Source organism: Ursus americanus, chromosome 25 (assembly GCF_024610735.1).
Source record: "Ursus americanus isolate L20-20 chromosome 25, mUrsAme1.1.p, whole genome shotgun sequence".
NCBI classification, from domain to species: domain Eukaryota; kingdom Metazoa; phylum Chordata; class Mammalia; order Carnivora; family Ursidae; genus Ursus; species Ursus americanus.
In genome coordinates, this window is record NC_142151.1 from 30,649,355 (window position 1) to 30,674,060 (window position 24,706).

The following is a 24,706-nucleotide window of genomic DNA, read 5'->3' on the forward strand; positions in this document are numbered from 1 at the left end:
ACTGGGTATTTACCCCAAAGATACAGACGTAGTGAAGAGAAGGGCCATATGCACCCCAATGTTCATAGCAGCATTGTCCACAATAGCTAAATCATGGAAGGAGCCAAGATGCTTCAACAGATGACTGGATTAAGAAGATGTGGTCCATATATACAATGGAATATTATTCAGCCATCAAAAAGAATGATTTCTCAACATTTGCTGCAACATGGACGGGACTGGAGAAGATAATGCTAAGCGAAATAAGTCAAGCAGAGAAAAACAATTATCATATGATTTCACTCATTTATGGAACATAAGAAGTAGGAAGAATGGTAGGAGAAGAAAGGGAAGAAGAAAGTGGGGGTAAACAGAAGGAGGTATGAACCATGAGAGACTATGGACTCTGGGAAACAAACTGAGGGCTTCAGAGGGGAGGGGAGTGGGGGAATGAGATAGGCTGGTGATGGGTATTAAGGAGGGCACGTATTGCATTGTGCACTGGGTGTTATACACAAGTAATGAATCATGGAACTTTACATCAAAAACTAGGGATGTACTGTATGGTGACTAACACAATATAATAAAAAATATTTTTATAAAAAATAAAGGAAGTACTTGGCTATTAAATATGTTGATGGTGGAACCAAAAAGGTATTGGAGGATTGGATATGGAGTATGAGAATAAGTGAAGAGTCAGTAATGCCTCAAGGTTTGATATGAACAACCAGAAAAAAATGGAGTTGCAATTTACAAAGATGAGAAAGATTGTGGGAGAAGTGCATTTAGGTTAAAGATCAAGTTCAATTTATCAACATATATTCTTTTCTTATTTTATTTAAATTCAATTAATTAACATACAATGTATTATTAATTTCAGAGTTAGAGTTCAGTGATTCATCAGTTGTATGTAACACCCAGTGCTGTTTACATCACGTGCTCTCCTCAATGCCCATCACCCTGTACTCCATCCTCCCACCCCCCTCTCCCAGCAACCCTCAGTTTGTTTCCTATGATTAAGAGTCTCTTATGGTTTGTCTCCCTCTCTTATTGTGTCTTGTTTTATTTTTCTCTCCCTTTCCCTGTGCTCCTCTGTTTTGTTTTTTAAATTCCACGTATGAGTAAAATTGTATGATAATTGTCTTTCACTGATTGACTTATTTTGCTTAGCATAATTCCCACTATTCCATCCCAGTCATTGCAAATGGCAAGATTTCATTTTTTGATGGCTGAGTAATATTCTATTATATATATATATATATGTGTGTGTGTATATGTGTATGTATGTGTATACATACACATATATATACACCACATCTTTATCCGTTCATCTACTGATGGACATCTGGGCTCTTTCCATAGTTTGGCTATTGTGGACATTACTGCTATAAACGTTGGGGTGCAGGTGTCCCTTTGGATCACTACATTTGTATCTCCAGGATAAATACCTAGTACTGTAATTGCTGGGTTGTAGGGTAGCTCTATTTTTAACTTTTTGAGGCACCTCCATACAGTTTTCCAGAGTGGCTGTACCATTTTGCATTCCCACCAACAATGTAAGAGGGTTCCCTTTTCTCTGCATCCTCACCAACATTTGTTGTTTCCTGACTTGTTAATTTTAGCTATCCTGACTGGTGTGAAATAGTAACTCATTGTGGTTTTGATTTGTCTTCCCCTGATACTCAGTGATGTAGAGCATTTTTTCCTGTGTCTGTTGGCCGTTTGGATGTCTTCTTTGGAGAAATGTCTGTTCATGTCTTCTGCCCATTTCTTGACTTGATTATTTGTTATTTAGATATTGAGTTTGATAAGTTCTTAATAGATTTTGGATACTAGCCCTTTATCTGATAAAACATTTGCAAATATCTTCTCCCATTCTGTAGGTTGTCTTTTGATTTTGTTGACTGTTTCCTTTGCCGTGTAAAAGTTTTTTATATTGATAAAGTCCCAATAGTTCACTTTTGCCTTTGTTTCCCTAGCCTTTGGAGATGTGTAAAGCAAGAAGTTGCTGAGGTCGAAGAGGTTGCTGCCTATGTTCTCCTCTAGGATTTTGATGGATTCTGTCTCACATTTAGGTCTTTCATCCATTTTTGAGTCTATTTTTGTGTATGGCATAAGAAAATGGTGCAGTTTCATTCTTCTACATGTGGCTGTCCAATTTTCTCTTTCACCATTTGTTGAAGAGACTGGTTTTTTTTCCATTGGATATTCTGTCCTGCTTTGTCAAAGATTAGTTGACCATAGAGTTGAGGGTCAATTTCTGAGTTCTTTGTTCTGTTCCATTGATCTATGTGTCTGTTTTTGTGCCAGTACCATACTGTCTTGATGATTACAGCTTTGTAATATAGTTTGAAGTTTGGCATCGTGATGCCACAAGCTTTGGTTCCCGTTTTCAACATTCCTTTGCCTATTTGGGTTTTTTTCTTGTTCCACACAAATTTTAGGATTGTTTGTTCTACCTCTGTGAAAAATATTGATGGTATTATGATAGGGATTGCAGTGAATGTGTAGATTGCTCTTGGCAGTATAGACATTTTAACAGTATTTTTCTTCCAATCCATGAGCATGAAACTTTTCCCCATTTCTTTGTGTCTTTCTCAATTTCTCTCATGATAGTTCTGTAGTTTTCAGAGTACAGATCCTTTACCTCTTTGGTTAGGTTTATTCCTAGGTATCTTATGGTTTTTTGGTGCAATTGTAAATGAGATTGATTCCCTAATTTCTCTTTCTTCTGTCTCATTGTTAGTGTATAGAAATGCAACTAATTTCTGTGTATTGATTTTATATCCTACCAATTTGCTGAATTCCTGTATGAGTTCTAGCAATTTTGGGGTGGAGTCTTTGGGTTTTCCACATAAAGTATCATGTCATTTGTGAAGAGTGAGAGTTTGACTTCTCCTTGCTGATTTGGATGCCTTTTATTTCTTTTTCTTGTCTGATTGCTGAGGGGAGGACTTCTGGTACTATGTTGAGCAACAGTGGTGAAAGTGGACATCTCTGTCATGTTCCTTATAGGAAAAGCTCTCAGTTTTTCCTCCATTGAGAATGATATTTGCTGTGGCCTTTTAGTCTATGGCTTTTATGATATTGAACTATGTTCCCTCTATCTCTGCATGGTGGAGAGTTTTAATCAAGAAAGGATGCTGTACTTTGTCAGATGCTTTTTCTGCATCTATTGAGAGGATCATATGGCTCTTATGCTCTCTTTTATTAATGTGTAGTATATCACACTTCATTGATTTGCAGATGTTGAGCTACCCTTGCAGCCCAGGAATAAATCCCATCTGGTCATGGTGAATAATCTTATTATGTATTGTTGGCTCCTGTTGATGAGTGTATTGGCGAGAATTTTGGCATCCATGTTCATCAGGGATATTGGTCTGTAATTCATCATTTTGGTGGGGTCTTTGGTTTTGGGATCAAGGTATGCTGGCTTCATAGAAAGAGTTAGGAAGTTTTCTTTCCATTTCTATTTTTTGAAACAGCTTCAGAAGAATAGGTATTAATTCTTCTTTAACTGTTTAGTAGAATTCCTCTGGGAAGCCGCATTCAGGCACCCCTGTTATTTCTGTGACCCTGGGGATCCCTAGACCACACTGTCCCACGTAGGTTTCTGCCTCGCTTCACCACCTGAGCTCCTTTCAGTTAGGGATATCCCTCACTGGAGTAGACTTCTAAAACTTCCGGTTTTGCTCTCTGCTGCTGTATCACTTTCAAGTAGCTGGCTTACAGGGTCTCCCTCCCCCGGGGTTTATCTTCCGATATATCACCTTGGATTCACTTCTCCACACCTCCTACCTTGCAAAAGCTGGTTACTTTTCTATTTGTAGAATTGTAGCAATTCTTTTTTCGATCTCTGGTTGAGTTCGTAGGTGTTCAGAATGATTTGATAGCTATCTAGCTGAATCCTAAGGACCAGACAAAATTAGGGTCCCGTACACCTCTGCCATCTTCCTCCTCTCTCCCTCAACATATATTCTTATTCAAGTTTTCTTTCTATTTTTAGTTTTCATGAGTAATATCTTTTTCACAAAGGAATTAATACGTTATTTCAAATACAACTGTTTTTTAGCTGTGAGGTAGGGAAAAACTCACTATAACTGTAGATTGTCAAAACAAAGCAGCCTTTATTCTGCTGGAAATTTGTGAGCCCATAAATGAGTAACAAAAATTCATTTCATTTTAAATAATACTTGATAAAGTCTCTTAATATGCATTCTATTATTTCATGTCTAAAAAACTTCAGTGAAATAAAAGAAAATAAAGAACACAGCCTATGGAAAATCTGCCTATGGATACTGGTGGAATTCAGGTTTAATGCCAGTTCTCCTGACTTTTAGATTTTTTGCTTTTATAATAAATTATTCTGCTCTTCCAACATTATGCTTTATGATCTATAATATTGCTTAGACAAACATTTCTAGTTTAATTTCAGGTCATGACTATTTTTAGTTAAATCGGCTCTACGTTTGAGAGCTCTACCCCCAATGCAGGGCTCGAACAAAGGACCCTGAGATCATGGCCAGAGCTGAAATCAAGAGTTGGATGCTCAACTGACTGAGCCACCTAAGTGCCCCAAGTCATAACTTTAAATTTTAGAGCATTTATTCTTGATTCGTTTTTTAGTCAACTGAAATAACTTTCTTTTTCCCATTAAGGTTATATGGTATATTTTCTGAGATCTTGTATCATTGAGAATATTTTTTAAGTATGAAGACAATTCAAAGCTAATTTGGTTGGATATACTATTAATGATAATTTTGATACAAGCTTGACTCGTGTGTGTGTGTGTGTGTGTGTGTGTGTATTTTTGGCTTGAATGTACACAGCATTTTCTTTTATTCAGAGATATAAAACAAATTGCCAGTATACTTCTAAATTTGGTCTTCTGAAATTACATTTAATTGGAAGTCAATGATTCCTTTCAGTCTGCATTTGTCTATTTATTTTTTGATAATTTTTTTTTCCTAAAAAATCTGATGTATTACTTGGACTTGTGGTCTTGGATTGTCACAACTAAACCTCACTGTATTTTCCTCCCTGTTAGTTTTACCATTTATGGGAGAACTCACCAAATTTGCCCTCTAGGAGACCACTAGATTTTAAAAAATTTTGCAGTATCAGTTTTACTCTTTGTTTACTCCACTGAAGTTTTAAATCCCACTATAGCATTTATAGTTTCTTTGCAATATGTTTTTGGGGCAGACTTTAATGGGCTCATGAGTTATTAGTTTGAACCTAGAAGATCTTGGACAAAGACTCTTATGGCCATTGCTTAAACTGGTAAATATTTACCCTCGTTTACCCATCCCCACATATAAATCTTTCAAGTCCCTAAGTCAAAAGAAAATAGGAAAAAAAAACCCCAAACTGTTATCTGGCATCTATCCACCAACAAGGTCCATTGATTTTGCTGATTAATACCTCCCAGAGACAACAGCAGAGGAATAAATGCAGGCCTGCTTGGAGGAGCATATGGTTGGTGAGCCTTTCCTAGCCCTGATCACTACCATTTCTCGAAGAGCTGCAGGGTGATTTTATACTGCTTTCAAAATTAGCAGAATGAGGACCTGGGAAAGGATCTCATTGTCTCTGGTTTGCCCTGTGCAACACCTTTTATTAAAGAGAAATTTGTAAACATAGATATTTCCTTGAAACAAGTGATAAATAATGATAGAAATATCTGCACAGAAAATATGGAGAAAAACCTCAGAGCTGATTCAACTATTTCACGAGCTGATGTCAGAAATAGTATTTTATTTATATTTTTTATGTATTTTACACATATTAGAAAGAGGTAATGACTAACAGTAAAATTCAGTCAAAGAAAGTAATTCTACCATTTATAACCTTGAATCTCACCTGTCTCCTATTGATCTAATGCTGTATTATTTTCATCTTTTCTCTTGGCTTTCTGGTCCTGTTTCAAGGAGGCCATGTGTTTGATAATTGAATTGAAGATGTCAAATATTTTTCTCAAGTTTTCTATGTACATTTCCTCTTTTGGCTCTCTTTTTCCTGTCTGTAACATTTGGTATGTTTTTGTTTAACTCATCCTCAAATAATAACAAATCTATTGAGCCTGAGAATTTGCCAGTGGAGGATATTTCTGCAGAGAGTGCCAATGAATTGCCTCGGGTGCCTTTCTGTCTACTTGGCTGAATCAATTCCCTACTCAATCCACAGCTGGAAGGCAGATAAGTGGGCTAGTTCCTAGCTCAGTATCTGGTAGTCCTTATTTGTTTTAGCTTTTCTGGCCTAAAATGAGATGATCGCCTCCCTCCACTATCTGAACAGACAGCATAAACAAAATGCCACAATTCCAGTATTCATTACTACCAGATGGCTTCCGTCCTTGTCCTCATGTACCACTCTTTATGGGGACTGCACATTCCAGGCTGTCACGTACCACTTCATGTCTCATACATAATCTTACATACTGCCATTTTTCCAGGTGGATGTATGTGGAAAGAGGTACATGTGAGAGAAATCCAGGACCTTGACTGTCTCCATGAACTAAAGGAACACATGTTTTTTTCCTAAATGTTTGGGTATGTTCTAAAACAGTATGGCCCTCTTTTGCTGTGTTGGTGATACCATCATGCATTGGGGCACCTATTTTTGCACACACTTTTGACATAGCCGCTGCTTGAAAAATGTGTTAAAATAGCCTTCTAAGTGTGGTAACTTTGGTGATTGCTTCAATGACATGTTGCATAGGCCAAATTGGTAGGAAGCCCACAGTGGGCCATCTGGCTCTCTTGTTCTTAATAAAAACCCTTTTGAAGCAAAGACCCATGTAGCATACATTCCTTAGGAGTACAACATTTATGTATAACTTCCCCAATCTATCTTTCCAACTGGAGACAGATTTGGCAGGGGCTCAGTCAGAGCTTTAGATGTTTCTCATCCTTCATTGCCCTCCCTAAAACCTGCCAATAGAAGAATGCTGGAAATTTGGTAGTAGAGACTCATGGTCTTTAGAGTCATACTCTAAATGTTAGTGAGATCCAGCAAATCTACTCTGCCTAGCCTAGCCTCTGTTCCAGTAACAATTCACATTAGCTTCCTTCTGTCTGTAGTTTTCCTTGTTTATTCCTTCTTTCTTTCTTCTCCCCCACCTTTCCCTCCCTCCTTCCTTCTTTCCAGCAGGCCTTTGTTTTATTTTTTTAATTTATAAAATATTTAACTATCATTGAACATGATGCTGTCATATAAGTTTATAATAACGTTAGCAGCTAATAGTTTGTAAAGAATAGACAAAAGGTCCACGTTTGGGTATTTGTTTTTAATTTGATTCTCAGATTTTGCAGATAAGCAGAAAAGGCTCAGAAGAAAATATTTAAATAGACTAAGTTCAGATGGCTAGAATTTTCAAAGGGAAATTAAACCCAGAATGACATTTTTTAAACTAATATTTTTCCAGTTTGATTGAGGTATAATCAGCACTTAACATTGTGTAAATTTAAGGTGTACAACAGAATGATTTGATGTATGTAAATGTTGCAAAGTGATCACCACAGTAAGTTGACATCTATCACCACATAGTTACAATTTTTCCTTGTGATGAGAACTTTTAAGATCTATTCTTTGCAACTTTCAAATATACAATACAGTATTGTTAGTTATAATCTTCATGTTGTATGTTACGTCTCTAGTACTTACAACCTTGTTTGTACTATTTTGACCACTTTCACTCATTTTGTCCACCCCCGTCTCTGGTAACTGCAAATTGGATCTGTTTCTATGAGTTTGATTGTTTTAGATTCCACATATAAGTGAAATCATATAGTATTTGTCTTTCTCTGACTTATTTCATTTAGCATAATGCCCTCAGGTTCCATCTATGTTATCGCAAATATCTGGCTTTTCTTATTTTTTATGACTATCAATATAGTAGTATCAGTATCACATTTTCTTTATTTATCTGTTGATGAACACTTAGGTTGTTTCCATGTCTTGGCTATTGTAAAATAATGCTGCTATGAATATGAGTGTGCAGATATCTCTTCAATATAGTGACTTCATTTCCTTCCGTTATATACCCAGAAGTGGGACTGCTACATCACATGGTAGTTTTATTTTTAATTTGTTGGGGAGCCTCCATACTGTTTCTCACAGTGGCTGTAACAGTTTACATTCCCATGAACAGTGTACGAGGGTCCTCTTTTTTCCCATATCCTCACTTGTTGTTTCTTGTCTTTTGGTTCTAGTCATTCTGACAGGTATAAAGTGGTATCTCATTGTGGTTTTGATTTGCATTTCCCTAATGATTAGTGATGTTGAGTACATTTTCATGGCCATTTGAGTATTTTCTTTGGAAAAATGTTTATTCAGGTCCTTTGCCCATTTTTAAAACTGAATTCATACACTTTTTAAAAAAAGATTTTTATTTATTTATTTGACAGAGAGAGACACAGCAAGAGAGGGAACACCAGCAGGGGGAGTAGGAGAGGGAGGAGGAGGCTTCCTGCTGAGCAGGGAGCCTCACGCGGGGCTAGAGTAAGGACCCTGGGATCATGACCTGAGCCTAAGGCAGACACTTAACGACTGAGGGACCCAGGCACCCCTGAACACTTCTTTTCTTCCTTGCTTTCTTCCCCTTCCTCCTCTTTCTTTTCTTCTTTACTTCTGTCAAGTTTGCAATTACTAAATTCTAATTAGATTTGAGTGGTGTTATGAGGTTTCATCTTTTCAGGTGTCTTCCTAGTTATCCAAAACAAAAGACTCCCCAGTGGTTACCTTCACAGTTTCATAAAGGAATTAGGGTACACAACAAGCAAGTTTTCACTGTCCCTTTTTAGGTTGATATCTAGATATGTTGGCTAACTTTCACTTATGCCCAAGGGAATATTATTCTTTATTTTTAGATGTCTTTTTCAGGTCAGAACTATTTTACTTATATACAGATGAATTTCAAATCTTATTTCATTTGCCTCTGGCAGAAATCAAGTACCTTTTCACTAAAATTTCTTTCCAGAAACACAAACACTTCTGCTTTGAGTGGGATACCTGCAGTGACTTTTCTGTATTCTCAAAATTTTCTACTGGATTATCTTACATCAGGTAGCTTACAGTTTTCTGCCCTATGTTGAGACTCCTTAATTTGGATGAATTCACTATTACTTTGTATTCCTAGTTTATTTAAGCTAATGACTCTCAAGGTGTGGTCCCGGACCCTAGAATCAGCATCACCTGTGAATTTGTAATACATGCAAATTCTTAGGCCCTACCCCAAACCTACTGATTAAGAAATGATTGGGGGTAGTGTCAAGCAATCTGTGTTTTAACAAGTGCCTCAGGTAATTCTGATGTGTGCTGAAGTTTGCAAATGCCCACTCTCCCAGGGTATTTCAGTTTTGTTGAAGGTAGGGAAAGGATGAAAGCTGGTTAGAAAGGCAAACATTTTAAAAAAAATGGCCTCAGGGTTTTGATATGCTAGTCTTGTTTAAGAACCATGACTCCAGGGGTGCCTGGGTGGCACAGCGGTTAAGCGTCTGCCTTCAGTTCAGGGCGTGATCCCAGCGTTATGGGATTGAGCCCCACATCTGGCTCCTCAGCTATGAGCCTGCCTCTTCCTCTCCCACTCCCCCTGCTTGTGTTCCCTCTCTCGCTGGCTATCTCTATCTCTGTCGAATAAATAAATAAAATCTTAAAAAAAAAAAAAAAGAACCATGACTCCAAACTGTTTCCCTTTTTTCAGCTTTAAGACTCTATCCCATATTACCAGCTGGCCTTGTTATTAGTAGCCATCTGTCAAGTTTTTGTGTCATTAGCATTTCCAATATGTATTTTTACATTGGATAGGCTATCATCTACCAGGGGATACAGATTATCATATAACATGATGAAATTGGGTGAGAGGAAGTATTTGTGCTCATAGTTTTCTTTTCTCTGTAAAATTTGGGGACATAGGCCACCAGAGACATCAAACTAATTTATATCTGGTTGACATTTGCATTTAATAACCTAATGACACAGATTAGTGAGAAATAGCTTTACCTGCTAGTTGTTCATTCTTTTATTCTTGCAATATTTATGTTTGGTTTTGCAATGAAGAAAACGAGAAATTGTCTTAAATCTCTTAATCTTCCAAAGGACCTTTAATGACCAAGGTAAAAGGTAAATCTTTCCAAACAAGAAGTCTAACAAGGATTCTTTTTTTTTTTTTTTAAAGATTTTATTTATTTATTTGATGGAGAGAGAGACAGCCAGCGAGAGAGGGAACACAACCAGGGGGAGTGGGAGAGGAAGAAGCAGGCTCTCAGCAGAGGGGCCTGATGTGGGGCTCGATCCCAGAACGCCGGGATCATGCCCTGAGCCGAAGGCAGACGCCTAAAGACTGAGCCACCCAGCTGCCCCCTAACAAGGATTCTTAAGTAGAAATTTCAATTCTAATTGCATGAACCTTTTTTTTTTAACTAATGGAAAACAACCTGTTCAGCCAGTTGATTTTATGTTGATTGCACAAAGTATACAGTTGTTACCCAGCAACCCACACACAAGGCCAGAAAAACTGGACCAGTAGATAAGAGAAGACAGCCATCAGCCCAAGCTGAGTGCTCTGCATGCAGTCTTCACATGTCTTTTTCACCTTCCCTGTTTTCTTTTTCTGACTGATTTTCTACCACCTGCAACATAATATTATGGAACAAGAAAATAAAAATACTTGCTCCTGAATGTACTACCTTTTTAAAAAAAAAGGTTTATTTATTTATTTTTATAGAAAGAGAGCTTGTGAACAGGGGGAGGGGCACAGAAAGAGCGAGAGGGGTAGAAGCAGACTCTTTGCTGAACTGGGATCCTGACACAGGGCTGGATCTCTCAACCCTGACTGAAATCATGACCTGAGCCAAAATCAAGAGTCTGATGCTTAACTGACTGAGCCACCCAGGCGCCCTGAGTATAGTGCTTTTTTATGTAACAAAAAAGCAATATGTGGAAAAATTTCAAAGTCGTCAATGCCTAAAAACAATATTCTGCAAACTGATAGAAATGCTTATAGGAAATTTCTGTTAAGTTGCCTATATCTGGAACTACCAGTGTGATTGTTGGGTAACCTCTCTCATACAAAGAGTATATTCTCAGATGGTTATATTTTAGCTTTTAAGTCATTCTGTGCTGAAAACAATTCCATTTGCTAAGGATGACTAAAGAGAAATTATAACAGATTGAAATTTATATCTAAATGAAGGAATAAAGAGAACCAGAAATGGTAAATAAGTGGGTAAATATAAAAGACATGTTAAATCTGAGTTTTGAAAATAATCTATATTTGTTAGGAATATGGATTACATGGTTGTACATATTTGAAATATTTGCTAGACATCAGAAGAATCATGATAGAACTTTATGTATATAGAGATGATGTGTAAAACTTTCTTTGCCAGGAAGCTATTAGCAAACATTAGAGTATTCTATAAGAGAGCAAACAACTGCATAAATATGTATTTCTTATAGCAGTACCTTGCAATATTGTTATATAAATTTCCCTCAAAATAAATAGCCCTAACTGTATTCTACAAATTTCATGCCAAGTTTCACATATTTACATAGAATCCATTATGATTTTAATGGTTTTTCCTATTTCATTTATTAATTTTTTATAAAATCTCGTAGCTTATATGCACAATTTACATGTCACCAAACCAGCAAGAATGAACCTAGTCACACTAAAAACTAGCTTAAGATGTGCTCGGGTTTAACATGTTGGAAATTTTTGTTGGTATTCCACAAGGACATATTTTTCTTTTATTTCTCTGGATGTGTGTTTAAATTTTGGTTCCCAAATTATAGAAATGACTATCATCCACAGAGCTGATTCAAAATTCAAACAAATATTAGATCCTAACCCAGATAGATCTACCAAATAAGAATCTATGGGTGTTTTTCCAAATAACCACATTTTTAAAAACAAGTTCTTTTTGATGATTCTAATTTACAATATAGTATAAAAACCCCTTTTCTAAGCCCCTTTTCTAAAACCCCTTTTCTAAACTTTTCTAGTCTCATATTAGAATCATCTGGGAGCTTTAAGATATAGATTGACATTTTTTAAAAATTAAGGATGTTTAATATTAGAATGATTTATGTTGGGAAGTTATAGAATCCACTTTTTAGAAATTTATTATTTATTCATTTAAATTCAATTTAACATATAATGTATTATTAGTTTCGAAATAGAATTTAGTGATTCATCAGCTGTATATAACACCCAGTGCTCATTCTATCAAGTGCCTTCCTTAATGCCCATTTACCCCAGTTACCCCATCCCCTACCCACCTTCCCTCCAGCAACCCTCAGTTTGTTCCCTATAGTTAAGAGTCTCTTATGGTTTGTCTTCCTTTCTGTTTTCATCTTATTTCTCCTTCCCTTCCCCATGTTCCACTGTTTTGTTTCTTAAATTCCACATATGAGTGAAATCACATGATATTTGTCTTTCTCTAACTTATTTCTCTTAGCATGCCCACTAGTTCCATCCCTGTCATTGCAAATGGCAAGATTTCATTTTTTGATGGCTGAGTAATATTCCATTGTATATATACACCACATCTTTATCCATTCATCTGTCAATGGACATCTGGGCTCTTTCCATACTTTGTCTATTGTGGACATTGCTGCTATAAACATTGGGGTACATGTTCCCCTTCAAATCACTATGTTTGTATTTTTTGGATAATACCTAATAGTGTAATTGCTGGGTCATAGGATAGTTCTATTTTTAACTTTTTGAGGCACCTTTTTACTGCTTTGCGGAGTGGCTGCTCCAGTTTGCATTCCACCAGCTGTGTAAGAGGATTCCCCTTTCTCTGCATCCTCACCAACATCTGTTTTTTTCCTGAGTTATTAATTTTAGCCATTCTGACTGGTGTGAGGTGGTATCTCATTGTGGTTTTGACTTGTGTTTCCCTGATGCCGAATGATACGGAACATGTTTTCATGTGTCTGTTGGCCATTTGTCAACACTATTCATCAACTGTCTTGCATTGAGTCTGAGCTGACTTATCACGTAGTGACCATCTATTTGTATAATTTCATAGATCAAAGAATTTCATGTCCATCCATAATTCACTTTTTTTCTGGTATTGATTGAATTCTGCCCCCTTCCCCCATCATCCACACTCCTTCATTAAATTTAAAGCTTAAAACGCAAATTTCCCTGTGAAGAGAAAAGTTTCGTTTTCCAAGAGAGGTATGGTAAATACATAAAGGAAAAAGGGTAGATTCACCAAAACGGACTAAGGTGGTGGAGGGTGGGTGCCTGCAGGGTCACTGGAGTGCTAAATACAGAATTTTTTTCCATCATAGTTTTGCCATAGGCTGGTCTGTTCAGCAGAGCAGAAAACATTACTGAACTCAGACTGTTGTTGCAGAGAAGGGAGAAGACACAGTGTCTGCTTTCCAGGAGTCTATGATCTAGTATAAATGAGGGGCTTCTATGAGTTATGGGATTTACAGAGATAATGTGGGCTCTATGATTGGCCATTTGCTTTTTCTTGAAGATCTGTGAAACTTGTCTCCATAAACCAGGGAGATTTGTCTAGAAAGATTGACTCTGTCTTTTGTAACTTGTCTGCCAGGAGTCATCCCAATTCTAAGAAAGTAAAAGAAGATTAAAATACAACAAAATTCACTGGATAATAGATAATTTACTGGAGAACTGAGGGAGGTTTGTTCTGCATTTAGTGTCTGATTAAGTGCAGGTCTATCTATCCTGCCAATCAAAGTGATCTCTCTTTGTTTCTAATTTCTAAAGCCATATAGGAGATAAAATAATTTCTGAGTGTAGTTTGAGGGTTAAAAGTGGAGTTATAGACTGATCTGAGATTTCCTAATGACAAACCAATGCAGGTCACTGCTGTTATTCTTAACAGTGGTCTCCAAAGTGAGAGACCACTAAAGTGTTAGAACTTTTATTTACATTTATGTTTGTCTCAAAAAGAAAGTATGCTTTATGATAGTGAATGTATGATATGAATAATGTATAAATGAACATTTATACATTAGAGGGCATGTTTAAAAAGTTTTTACTGATGGGAAACATGATCCAAAAAATTAGTGACTTAAATTTATTTTGAAATATAGTGAGCTTTATTTTGGGAGGACTAGTTTATGTACTGCTGCGTCTCATGATTATGACCTACAATGAATGGCAACAGTCTAAAAGCGTCATTTGTGATGTACTCTTTTCTCACCTGGAGCATGAATGAGTTTTTTCCTGTGCTTTACAGCTGTAGCCATTTGTGGCAGCCTCTGTATCTCATCCGTGGTCTGAAGCTTCTGTTCATTAATCTTGCCTCATTAGGAAGAGTCACAGAATGTCACAGGTGAAAGATACCTCAGAGATTTTTTTTCCCTCCTTATTGTAGAGATGAGAACACTGGAGCCAAAGACAGACAGTGAAATGATATTTGTAAAGTCATTCAGTTAAGTAAAGAAGGTGGTTCCTTGATACCATAAACAATGCTGTTTCTGTTTTTCTAACAGTACCCAATGTGTTTACAGGAGATGGTCACTATTAGTGCTAAAGGGGCATGTGTTTCTAGGTCACCTGACAAGATGAAATATTAGGTATGATCACTGCTTAGTATTTCTGACAATGGTAATTGCCATCTGGCTGGCAGAACTGGAAGGAATCCATAAATATTAAGCTATTTATTAAGAGGGAAGGGAAACGTAAATTTATTTTTTGTCACTAGTAGAAAATAGGAATATTTTACACAGAGATTTTTCATTCACTCTAAGTATTCCATATTTTATATGTTTATGGATATAATGAGAACTGTATCTGTAGGCTGCTTCTTCAATAAAGACTTGTTATTCCAGTATTTCTCTAGCATCTGCATTGACATAGAAGGAAGCATAAGACATCCTTGGAGAATTAAGACTAGCTCGAATTAAATAGCTATTTGAGAACAATATGTCCAATTATGTTCTAATTTAGAAGGCATAGGTGATGTATAATATGGATGTTGTTAGAAATCAATCTTCCTTTCAAATTAATGGTTCATCAGAGAAATTTAAAGAAAATGCTATAACATTTTCATTTCCCTGGCCTCTGACTCTGGTAACTATGCAGCAAGGGCTTCTGACAGCAAATATTTGAGCAGGCTTAAGTTGCTCCTTTGATTCAGGTTCAGTATTAGTCTCCTTCAGGAAGCTGTTGTCTCCTGTGTTTCTCTAATTGTCCTTTCTTCCCATTCAAGCTTTGCATCTAGAACTCCTGGCGCGGCTGTGCACCTATGTTTCCCCAAGCTGTACTCCTTCCAGTCCTCCTGTGTGACAGTTTGTCAGACTGAAATCTGGCTTAGTTTTCTGCTCCTCCGGTTGTTTTGATAGTTGCTTTTCCAAGGACTGCAGTCTGACCCAGGAATCTCAGCCATAGCTGGTGTCAGCTACTGCATATTCATAAGGTTACAATCTGCCTATTGATCATTAGAGGCTCTTATTCATCATGAAAGCTTCATACAGTCTCATCCATATTATTAAGAGGCACTTTTTAAATGCCTACAGTGTTCTCCAGTCCACGAGAGTCCTTGATGTTCTTTCCAGGAAGAAGGATGGAAGCTTGGTTCTTCTTATTATAAAAATTTGAGATTTGGCTCTTGCATGCAAGATTACTTTAAGGAAAAGCAATTAATACTGGGTAAATGGGTTTATTGTTGATACCTCCTCTAAGTCCCAGAAACATAAGGCAGAAGTAGAGGTTTTAGCATAAAACATAAAACTAAATGGGATGCACTTCTAGCCCTCAGTATTGGTGCAGTGCTCTGAAAAGAATGCATCTGGGTGTCCTGACATGCTATGCTGGCTGCTGGGTCCTGGGTTTTGTAGCCTGGGTGAAGGTGAGGCAATGAATCAGTCTGCAACAAACCACCAAAATGCAAGCTTCTGTCGAAATAACAGCCCATCATTTTTGAACTTTTTTCTTTAAATAATGTCAAATTACAAGAAAGTTGAAAGAATAATAAACTCTCATAAATCCTTTATTCGTTTTCCACATTTCTTTATCATAACATTTTAGGTCTTAACTTCAGTGTACATTTCCTGTGAACAAAGATTCATTTTCATAACCATAGTACACCTATCCAATTCAGGAAACTTAATGCTAATAAAATTATTTTTTGTCAATTTTTCATATACATTAAGAAGCATGCTGTGATGTTTGACATTTTTCCATAGGTCAGCCTTCTTGTTTCTTCTGTTTATTTATTTATTTACTAACTAAAGTCTTTTAACATTAGCATCATATTTTTTTTCTTGCATTTCCTGTATTTTTGGCTTTATATAGGTGGGGTTTTTTTTGTGCATGTTGTAGATATCCATAATTTTAGCATCTTCATTATAAATTGTACTATTAGCCATTATAAAATAATCTTCTTAGTCTTGGTTAATGATTTTTGGCCTAAATTTTACATTGTCCAATATCGAAATCATAACCTGTGCTTTATTACTGTTATAGTACATCTTTGCCTATCCCTTTATATTTTGCCTTTTTGAATCATTCTGATTTAGGTATATCTTCATTGATAGTACTGAATTTTACTCATTGAGTTAATTTAAAAATCTTTTAAGAGTCAAGGTAAGCCCTTTAACACCTGCTAATGTGACTGACTGGCTTGGTATCAACTCTTACCAAAATATTATCATTTTATATGTTATTTAATGTTTTAATTACCTTATATATTATGTTATATATATATATAATACTTCTTATCCAAGTTGAGTGTCATCTTCTCTCTCTTAAAAAAAATCTTTTGTTATTTAAGAAGGACTGCATTTAAACTTGCTATAATAGTCCCTTGAATCCTACTTTAAATAATCTTTCACTCTCTGGTTTGGGAGTTTTAAATGGTGTATCTTGACTCCAGCCTATTATCCACACAATTACCATGATTTGTGTTTACTCTCCTTTTTCTTTCTCCTTCTTCCCCATTTTTTAAAGTTGCATTATTTTCCAGTTCTTCCACCTGTATCCTCACTCTTGTTTTCGTCTTAATCGCCAATGAAACAAAGTTTAAGAGAACTCTAAAATTTTAAGCATCACTGACTAAAAAATAATAATACTAATATTTTAAAATGAAATGAACTCCTGAATGAAGCAAGATGACATATCTGATCCCTAAAATCCACATGTGGCAAAAATATTGGATTTCCTTGATACATGTGTGTGTTTGAATTTGTTTTATAGATTATTTTCTGTACCTCTTAATCCACTATTTTCACACTTTATTTCCTGCTTCTTCAGCCCTCACTTGATGAGTGAGTACAGTGATGGTACCCACCATACCTGTTCAAAGACCACAGTCTTTGTGCTAAGGACCACAGTGAATTGACAGAGGCCTTCCTGGAGCTGAAGCTCTTCCTACTAGGTCTTCCTCTTCATTTCCCTTCTCCTTTCACAGGTGTCAGACCTGCTTTACCATCTAAAGGTTTTACCTGCCTGCTATTGCTCTCTTAATTCTTTACATCTCACAGCCATTTCCCCAGAGATTTCAGGAGACCATTGTGGGAATCTCCAATATATAGCTGATGGATTAGAAGCACAGGTGACTAGACTTGATTGGCATCTGAAGTGGGGTGGGGGTAGAGCAATCTTGTGGGACCGAGTCCTTAACCTGTAGGATATGATACCATTTCCAGGTAGATAGTATCAGAATTGCGTTGAACTGTGGAACACTCAGTAGATGTGGAAATGCATGGTAGTTGGGAAAGAACAAACACACACATCATACATACCTCGTTAAAGAGGGCTCCCTTGTTTTTGTACTGTGCCCAGTACAAAATTGAACTCAATAAATATTAAATTTAAAAAAATCCGACTAGATAATTCAACATTTTTTTTTGTATTATGGGTTCCAAAGCAAACATTATTTATCCATTATGTGTATACTCAGGATTTGAAATAAAGTTAAAAATAAAAAGAGACATGGGGCACCTGGGTGGCTCAGTTGGTTAAACGTCTGCCTTCAGCTCAGGTTATGATCTCAGGGTCCTGGAATGGAGCCCCACATTGGTCTCCCTGTTCAACGGGGAGTCTGATTCTCCCTCTCTCCCTCCCCACTGCTCGTGCTTGTGCACACGCACGTGCGCTCTCTCTCTCTCAAATAAATAAATAAATAAATAAATCTTTAAAAAAATAAAAAGAAACAGGCAAGAACAATATAGCATAGAAGAAAAGGTATTAAGAGTTCACAGCTTTGATTCTGGCTTTAACATAATTTATTCATGTGATTTACCTAAAACTTTGTATGAGTATTTTGACCTTTAAGATGTCTTCTAGAATCAAAATTCTGTGATTGGTTTATTCTTTCATTCATTCATTCAGTCAGTCAGTCATTTTTTACTTCAAACCACGCCCAAGAATTGTGGTCATTACGGGGGATACCAAGCAGCATGAGTCCAACAGCATGTGTCTTTTGTTGAATTTACATTGTAGTATTTCTTTTTTTTTTCCTTGTCTTTAAGAAAAATAAGAATAAATGAACAACTTTTGCAATGATTTCTGTTGCTATTTATGCAAATGAATCAATTAGATCTGAAAGACAGATACATTCTTAAAATTAGGAATCATTAGTGTACTTTGTGTTTGCTTATTTTCTGTGAGAGAGAGATAGGGAGCACAGCCTGGGGCTGACTGACCTTGTACATTCTGCCCATTTTATAATGTTCTGCTGCCCCTGCATTCTTAGCCTAGTGGTTGTCCAATTAGACTTTGAAGAAGAAGTTAAACTATGCCTCAGATATTCATTTCTCCTCCTTTTATGAATTCTAAATAAATGCCTCATGGGTGAATACATTACTATCCCAAAGGTATGAATTCTACAGTATTCACATCTTCCAGTGTAATGCTGCTGTGCATGTGCCCCAGCAACAGTCAGGCTTCTCATCAATTTGTCGAAAAATGAACAATATGAAGGGATACGACTCTAAAACCTGTGACACATCATAATTTCACAATTTCAAGGTAACTTTTCTAGAGAAATGGATGAATTATTGAATAGCACAATTTCAGATTAGAAGACAGGTTAATATCATTCTGTGCCACTAAAAATAATGTTATTAAGCATGAAACAGTTTTACTGGCTTTTCACACATTTTAAAAATTGAACTAATTCAATTCTAGTAGTTTGGGCAAGGTTTATGAAAAAGTTGAATCAAGGACAGACAAGCAAGTAGAAATATTCAGATACATACAAAGTTGTATCAAGTGAAATTAGTAACTGAGATTGAACACTGAAATGAACCTAGAATCATAGAATTTTATTGCCAGAAGGGGCCTTAGAGATGATCTGATTCAATTCTTAGTAAAGTAGGCAAAAAACCAACCAACCAACCAACCAACCAACCAACCAACCAACCAACCAACCAAATAAACAAACAAAACCCTGAAATCAGAGAACTTTTCTATGAAGAGATGATTCTTTCTCACCTCTACCCCCTGCCACTATCACTACAGTCTACACTAAGAAAAGAAAAATAAAATTATTGCTGTATAATTTTGTTTGTCAGAAATAACAAAGATGATTATCGTTAAATAAAGAAACAGAAAATAGAATACTCAGTTGCTTGCTCTCTGTGTTATATTCTTCTGTGTCTTTGTTATAAAAATATGTGAAATGCTTGAATATGTGGACAGAAAAAAAAACATGTTTCTGTGTTCAGAGAAAGACTTAACAATGTTTCTGCTCACAAAAGAAACAAAATGCATGTACATTTAACAATATTTGGCAAAAAAAAGCATTAAAATCTCTAAAACGTGACTACTTTTTAGTATTTAGTATGTATTCTTTCATCGTTTTCTACATGTCTGTTTTACATAATTGAACTCATGCTGATTTAGTTCTGTTTAGTATTAAGTTGTGATAGTGCAGACTCTGTGGGCATGTGTAGTGTGATAGTTTATGAGAATGGGTTGTAGGCCACATAGCTCATCTACCAGGACAGACAATCTAGGCTATGGTCAGACCACAGAGAGCCTTGACCAGCACACTGTTGGGAGAAAGGCTATGAGATATTCCTTAAATTGAGAAGATTGTACAAGCCCACTCTCTTCTCCATGTGCTGATTTGGGGCCCGTTCCCTTGGGCCTCCTATGCAACACTTACTAATTAAGCCACGAAGAGAGTGGGCTTGTGATGTTCCTTGACTGCAAAACTGTCGTATACTAGCTCATTCATTTACCCTGGCACAGCGTCCCTGCACACCGCACCAGAAGATAAATGATGTTCCAGTGCAGAACTTCCCTTCTGTACCCACCCTCTAACCTATGTCAACTTTGCACTTCTTTTCCGTAGGAAAAATACAATATGGGAAGGCACGGGCTGTCATTGTTTCCTCACCACAGGTGTACTCAACAGTGCAACAAAACCTGCCCAAATTTTCAGCTGATTTTGTTGCTCTAGCAAACTTTTTACGAAAGGATCATTTTAAGCACCCCTCCCCTCCATATAATCTGGCTACTTACTAAATAATCTAGTTACCTAATAAATAGTTCTATGTAAAGCAGAAAAGAATAAACCATTAAAGAAATTATAATTTTAAAAGGTCATTGCCATAGTTCTCTTTTGATTTTGAAAAAATCAAATTGAAAATTCTAACTGGTCATAATTATAAAGCAATATAGTATGGGCATGCCCTTAGCAATTTTCACTTTTTATCTTAAAGATGTTTTTAAAGGATGCATTTTAAATACAGACCCGTGATTTTATTTGAGATGTGTTATGCCTTAAGCATTTCCTATGCTTCTCAACATATTCAAGTCAATAGACAAAACCTCATTTTGCTTTTGATTATATTTGTATTGTTATTTTTTAAAAAAAGACTTATTTATTAGAGAGAGAGAGAACATGCACACAAGCAGGGAGAGGGCAGAGGTAGTGACTGTGGAGCCCAATGCGGGCCTCAGTCTCACAACCCTGAGATCATGACCTGAGCTGAAACTGAGAGTCGGTGGCTTAACCAACTGAGCCACCCAGGCACCCCTATATTTGTATTGTTACTTTTTAAAGGAACGTCTCTAGGTTCCATCCTGGAAACCATTATCAGTCTGCAGGAAGAACTGATAATGCCCATGCAAACATTTAAGTGAGTAGTCGGAAGAAGCTATGCACTGAAGGGAGTAGGACAGAATGAGTTTAATTCACCCACAGAATTTATTGCTACTTAAAGAATGGCATTTTTCCATGGTCTGAGGAGACATGGTATGTAATTATTTCTGATGTTTTATGAATTTGAGACTTTAAATATCCACTTTTCTTCATGATGAAGAGTCAGTTTCATTCTTAAGCCACAACTTGGAGTATTATATATAGAATATATATGCAGCATAGTGACTCTTAGTTTGATTTTCTCCGGTACAGGTATGTTCCTACAGTTTGTGTTTTGATATGGTCAAACTGGCAACCAACAAATCAATGTAAGAAATCCATTACTTGCACTGCATTCCCTTCAGGAGGTCTGCATTGCTCTAAAACTTCTCTCTTGGGTTTCTTTGGAATCATTTTGCTATATAAAACAGCTTTGATTTGTTTCAAGGAATGATTTTAGTGCCAGAAAGTATTAATTGCACAGAGCTTACTTATGAGAGTTGTAGGACTTTAGCAGGTGTTGGGACCCCAGGATAAGAATAAGATTGACATTTAATAGTAATTTTCATGAATGTTAATTTCATTCAGCAGAACGTTTAGGGAGCCATTTATCATTTCATTTTTTAATCCTGGTAAATGGAGGCAAGTTATGCTCAAGAGACAGATAAATCAAATTGGGAAGCTACTTTCAAACCTATATTTTACATTAAACTTTTAATTGCCAACACTTGTCAATGGGAAGAATTATATTGCAAAGTTAGTTTTAATCATTACAGGTTGAATCTATAATACCTAAGAAATTTTCTGCTTTCAGATGCATCACATAGTTTATGTTTAATTAAAAGAACTGATTATCCTTTTTTAGGAACTCAAAGTGGTGACAGCATTCTCAGAGAAATTTTATCCACTTAAGAAGGGGTACTAACCTGTTAAATGGGCAACAACTTGGAGTCCCGAGAGTGATCAGTGGTTCGAAGGACATCCTGTGGCAAAGCAGGAGAGGAGAGAAGGATCTTTGAGCACTAAGGACAGGATGCAAAAGAGTCAATAGGTTGAAACTTTTCTCCTGGGAAAGAAAATGTTGCCTACAGAAGGGGAAGTAGCCATGTCTCTTGATTCCAGATTGCTCACAATTTCCTGGTTATTTCATGATGCTTTCAGTTTTTTAAACCACTAATTTTTAAATTATTTATTATATTTATATATATATATTATATTTATATGTATATTCTATATATAAATATATAGAATATTTATAAAATATTTGAAAGATGCGAAGAAAATGAATCAAACACCATTGCATGGCGTCATGTCCTCATCCAGCTTAAAAAAGAGAAGATTGCTATTACATTTGAGGTAGTGAGGACTTCTCTGGCTGAAGCAAAAATCTGTTAGATTCAGTGGGGAGCTGTGGTAGATTGTTGAGCCGGAGAAGAGATAGTTGAGAGAGGTTTCAGCTGTGTGAGGAGGAAATCACTTCTGAATTTTATGCTTATTGTTCTTACTTTTCTTTATAGAATTTTTTCACTTATGTTTGTATCCCTAAACAAGAGCTGTTTCATTTTGTGTATTTTAGAGTCTTATATAAATGGAATCATATTGTGCTAATATTCTGCAACTTTTTTTTCTCTTAATATTATGTTCCTGAGTTTTATTCATGTTGTTATGTGTAGCCATAATTCAGTCAGTTAATTGCAGTAGTATTCTGTTGTATGAATATACCACACCTTACAGTTATGGGTTTGCATTTTTCTTCCTTATTAGACTGAAAGCTTTTTAAGGGTGAAGAAAAGTCTTGTTTATCATTGCAGAATTGGCATAGACTTGGCCATAATAGTTGGCATGTTACAGGGTGTTAAATAAATGCTTATTTAATGGTAACTTTTTAACAGGGCAGTAGAAAATCTGAAAAAAAAGTTTTCTGACACCAAAGAAATATAATTTTAGGCATTCATACCTCTAGTCTAATTACAGGGCAATTGTCAAAGCAAAAAAATTCTGGGAACATGTCTTCTCAATGTAAAATGCATTTGTATTTTCTGGGCTTGGTATCTTTAGCAATAGTCTCTGACAGGCATGGCAGATTCAAATGTTTTGTTTTTTCATTTGAATGGGTATCTTTATAGTAAGTTTGCAAAAGAAGGTGAAGGTTGGTCTTAAACTGTTTGTACTCGTTTCCTCAAGGAGATTAGCTAACATGATGTTGCATAATCTGAGCAATTAAATGTCTTAGCAACACGACAGGTAATTAGCTACTCTACAGAGCAGGTAATTTTTCAGTTTTGTGCTTTGCATAAAGAAAAAAAAACACCTCTGGGTGTATTTTTTTGTTTGTTTCTGAGCTACTCTCTTTTATTCTTGCAAGTGGGATGGAAAACGATTGGGTTGATTTTAGGGCTTTATGTCTTTTACACAGAAACACTCTGAAAATCATCACCTTCATTATCATAGATTTTGTTATATTACTCTCTCCCCAAGAAGTACCATTTTTACAATATATTTCATTAATCACAAAAAATAAGAAACTGTGTGTTTCATAACCTGTTTTCCTGTGAGCAATCACTATAGCTCCTTTTCACTTAGACCCCAGTGAGTTAAAATTTAAGATTTAAAATAATGCTTCCAAAATAGTGAGCTCTGGATTCCTGGGAACCTGAAGTGTTATTGCCAGAGTTGTGGAAATCCAGTATGTACATACATTAAGCATTTTTCTGTAGACTGCTGATAATTTATATATGTAAATTATATGTAAATGTTCAAATATAGGTAGATAAAATCATGGTTAATAAAATAAAATGAATTTTAAAAGTCTTACTAAATATATTAAAGCCATTTCTCATTTTTTCTTTTTATCCAACTTTTTTTGTTGAATATGTGTGTATACATAGCTTTGAAAAGTCAGTGGGCTTATACCGAAACAAGGAGGCCTCTGATTCAGCCTTATCAACTCCTCACTCTGACTCTTCATCAGCAATTACTTCATAGTTTTTAGTTATTTCTTATGGTATTCATCTTCTAATCTCTGAATAATACACAAAATGTCACCATTTCTTGAATTTTCTAGTTTGAGAAATTACTCATTGATTTCTCAGTGAGGAAGATGAGGATTTAGACCTCTTCCGCCCTGATCATTTGCACATTTAAAAAAAGGTAGTCAGATATTAGAAATAAATATTAAACTTAGCTGAACCATATAATGATTCGTATGATATATTTCCACTCTTGAACAATATATTTTGCTTTTATTTTTTAAGGAATTAGTAGTTATTCTTTTTAGCATCACTTCATTAATTCTATGCTTACCACTAATAATACGTCCCTCATTTATCCACCAGAAATATGTACCTGATATTCAAAATGTCAGATAATCTTTAGTTTCAAATATCCATCATCTGTTTATCTGTTATCAGTTCCCATTTAGACTGTTCTCAAAAACTGCTGTGCTACTGGGAGGCTGGGGGTCTCAGTCAGTTAAGCATCTGCCTTCAGCTCAGGTCATGATCCCAAGGTCTTGGGATTGAGCCCTGTGTCAGGCTCCCTCCACTCCATGGGGAGTCTGCTTCTCCTTCTGCTCCTTGCCCTGCTTGTGCTCTCTCTCCCTCTCAAATAAATAAATAAAATCTTAAAAAAAAAAAACA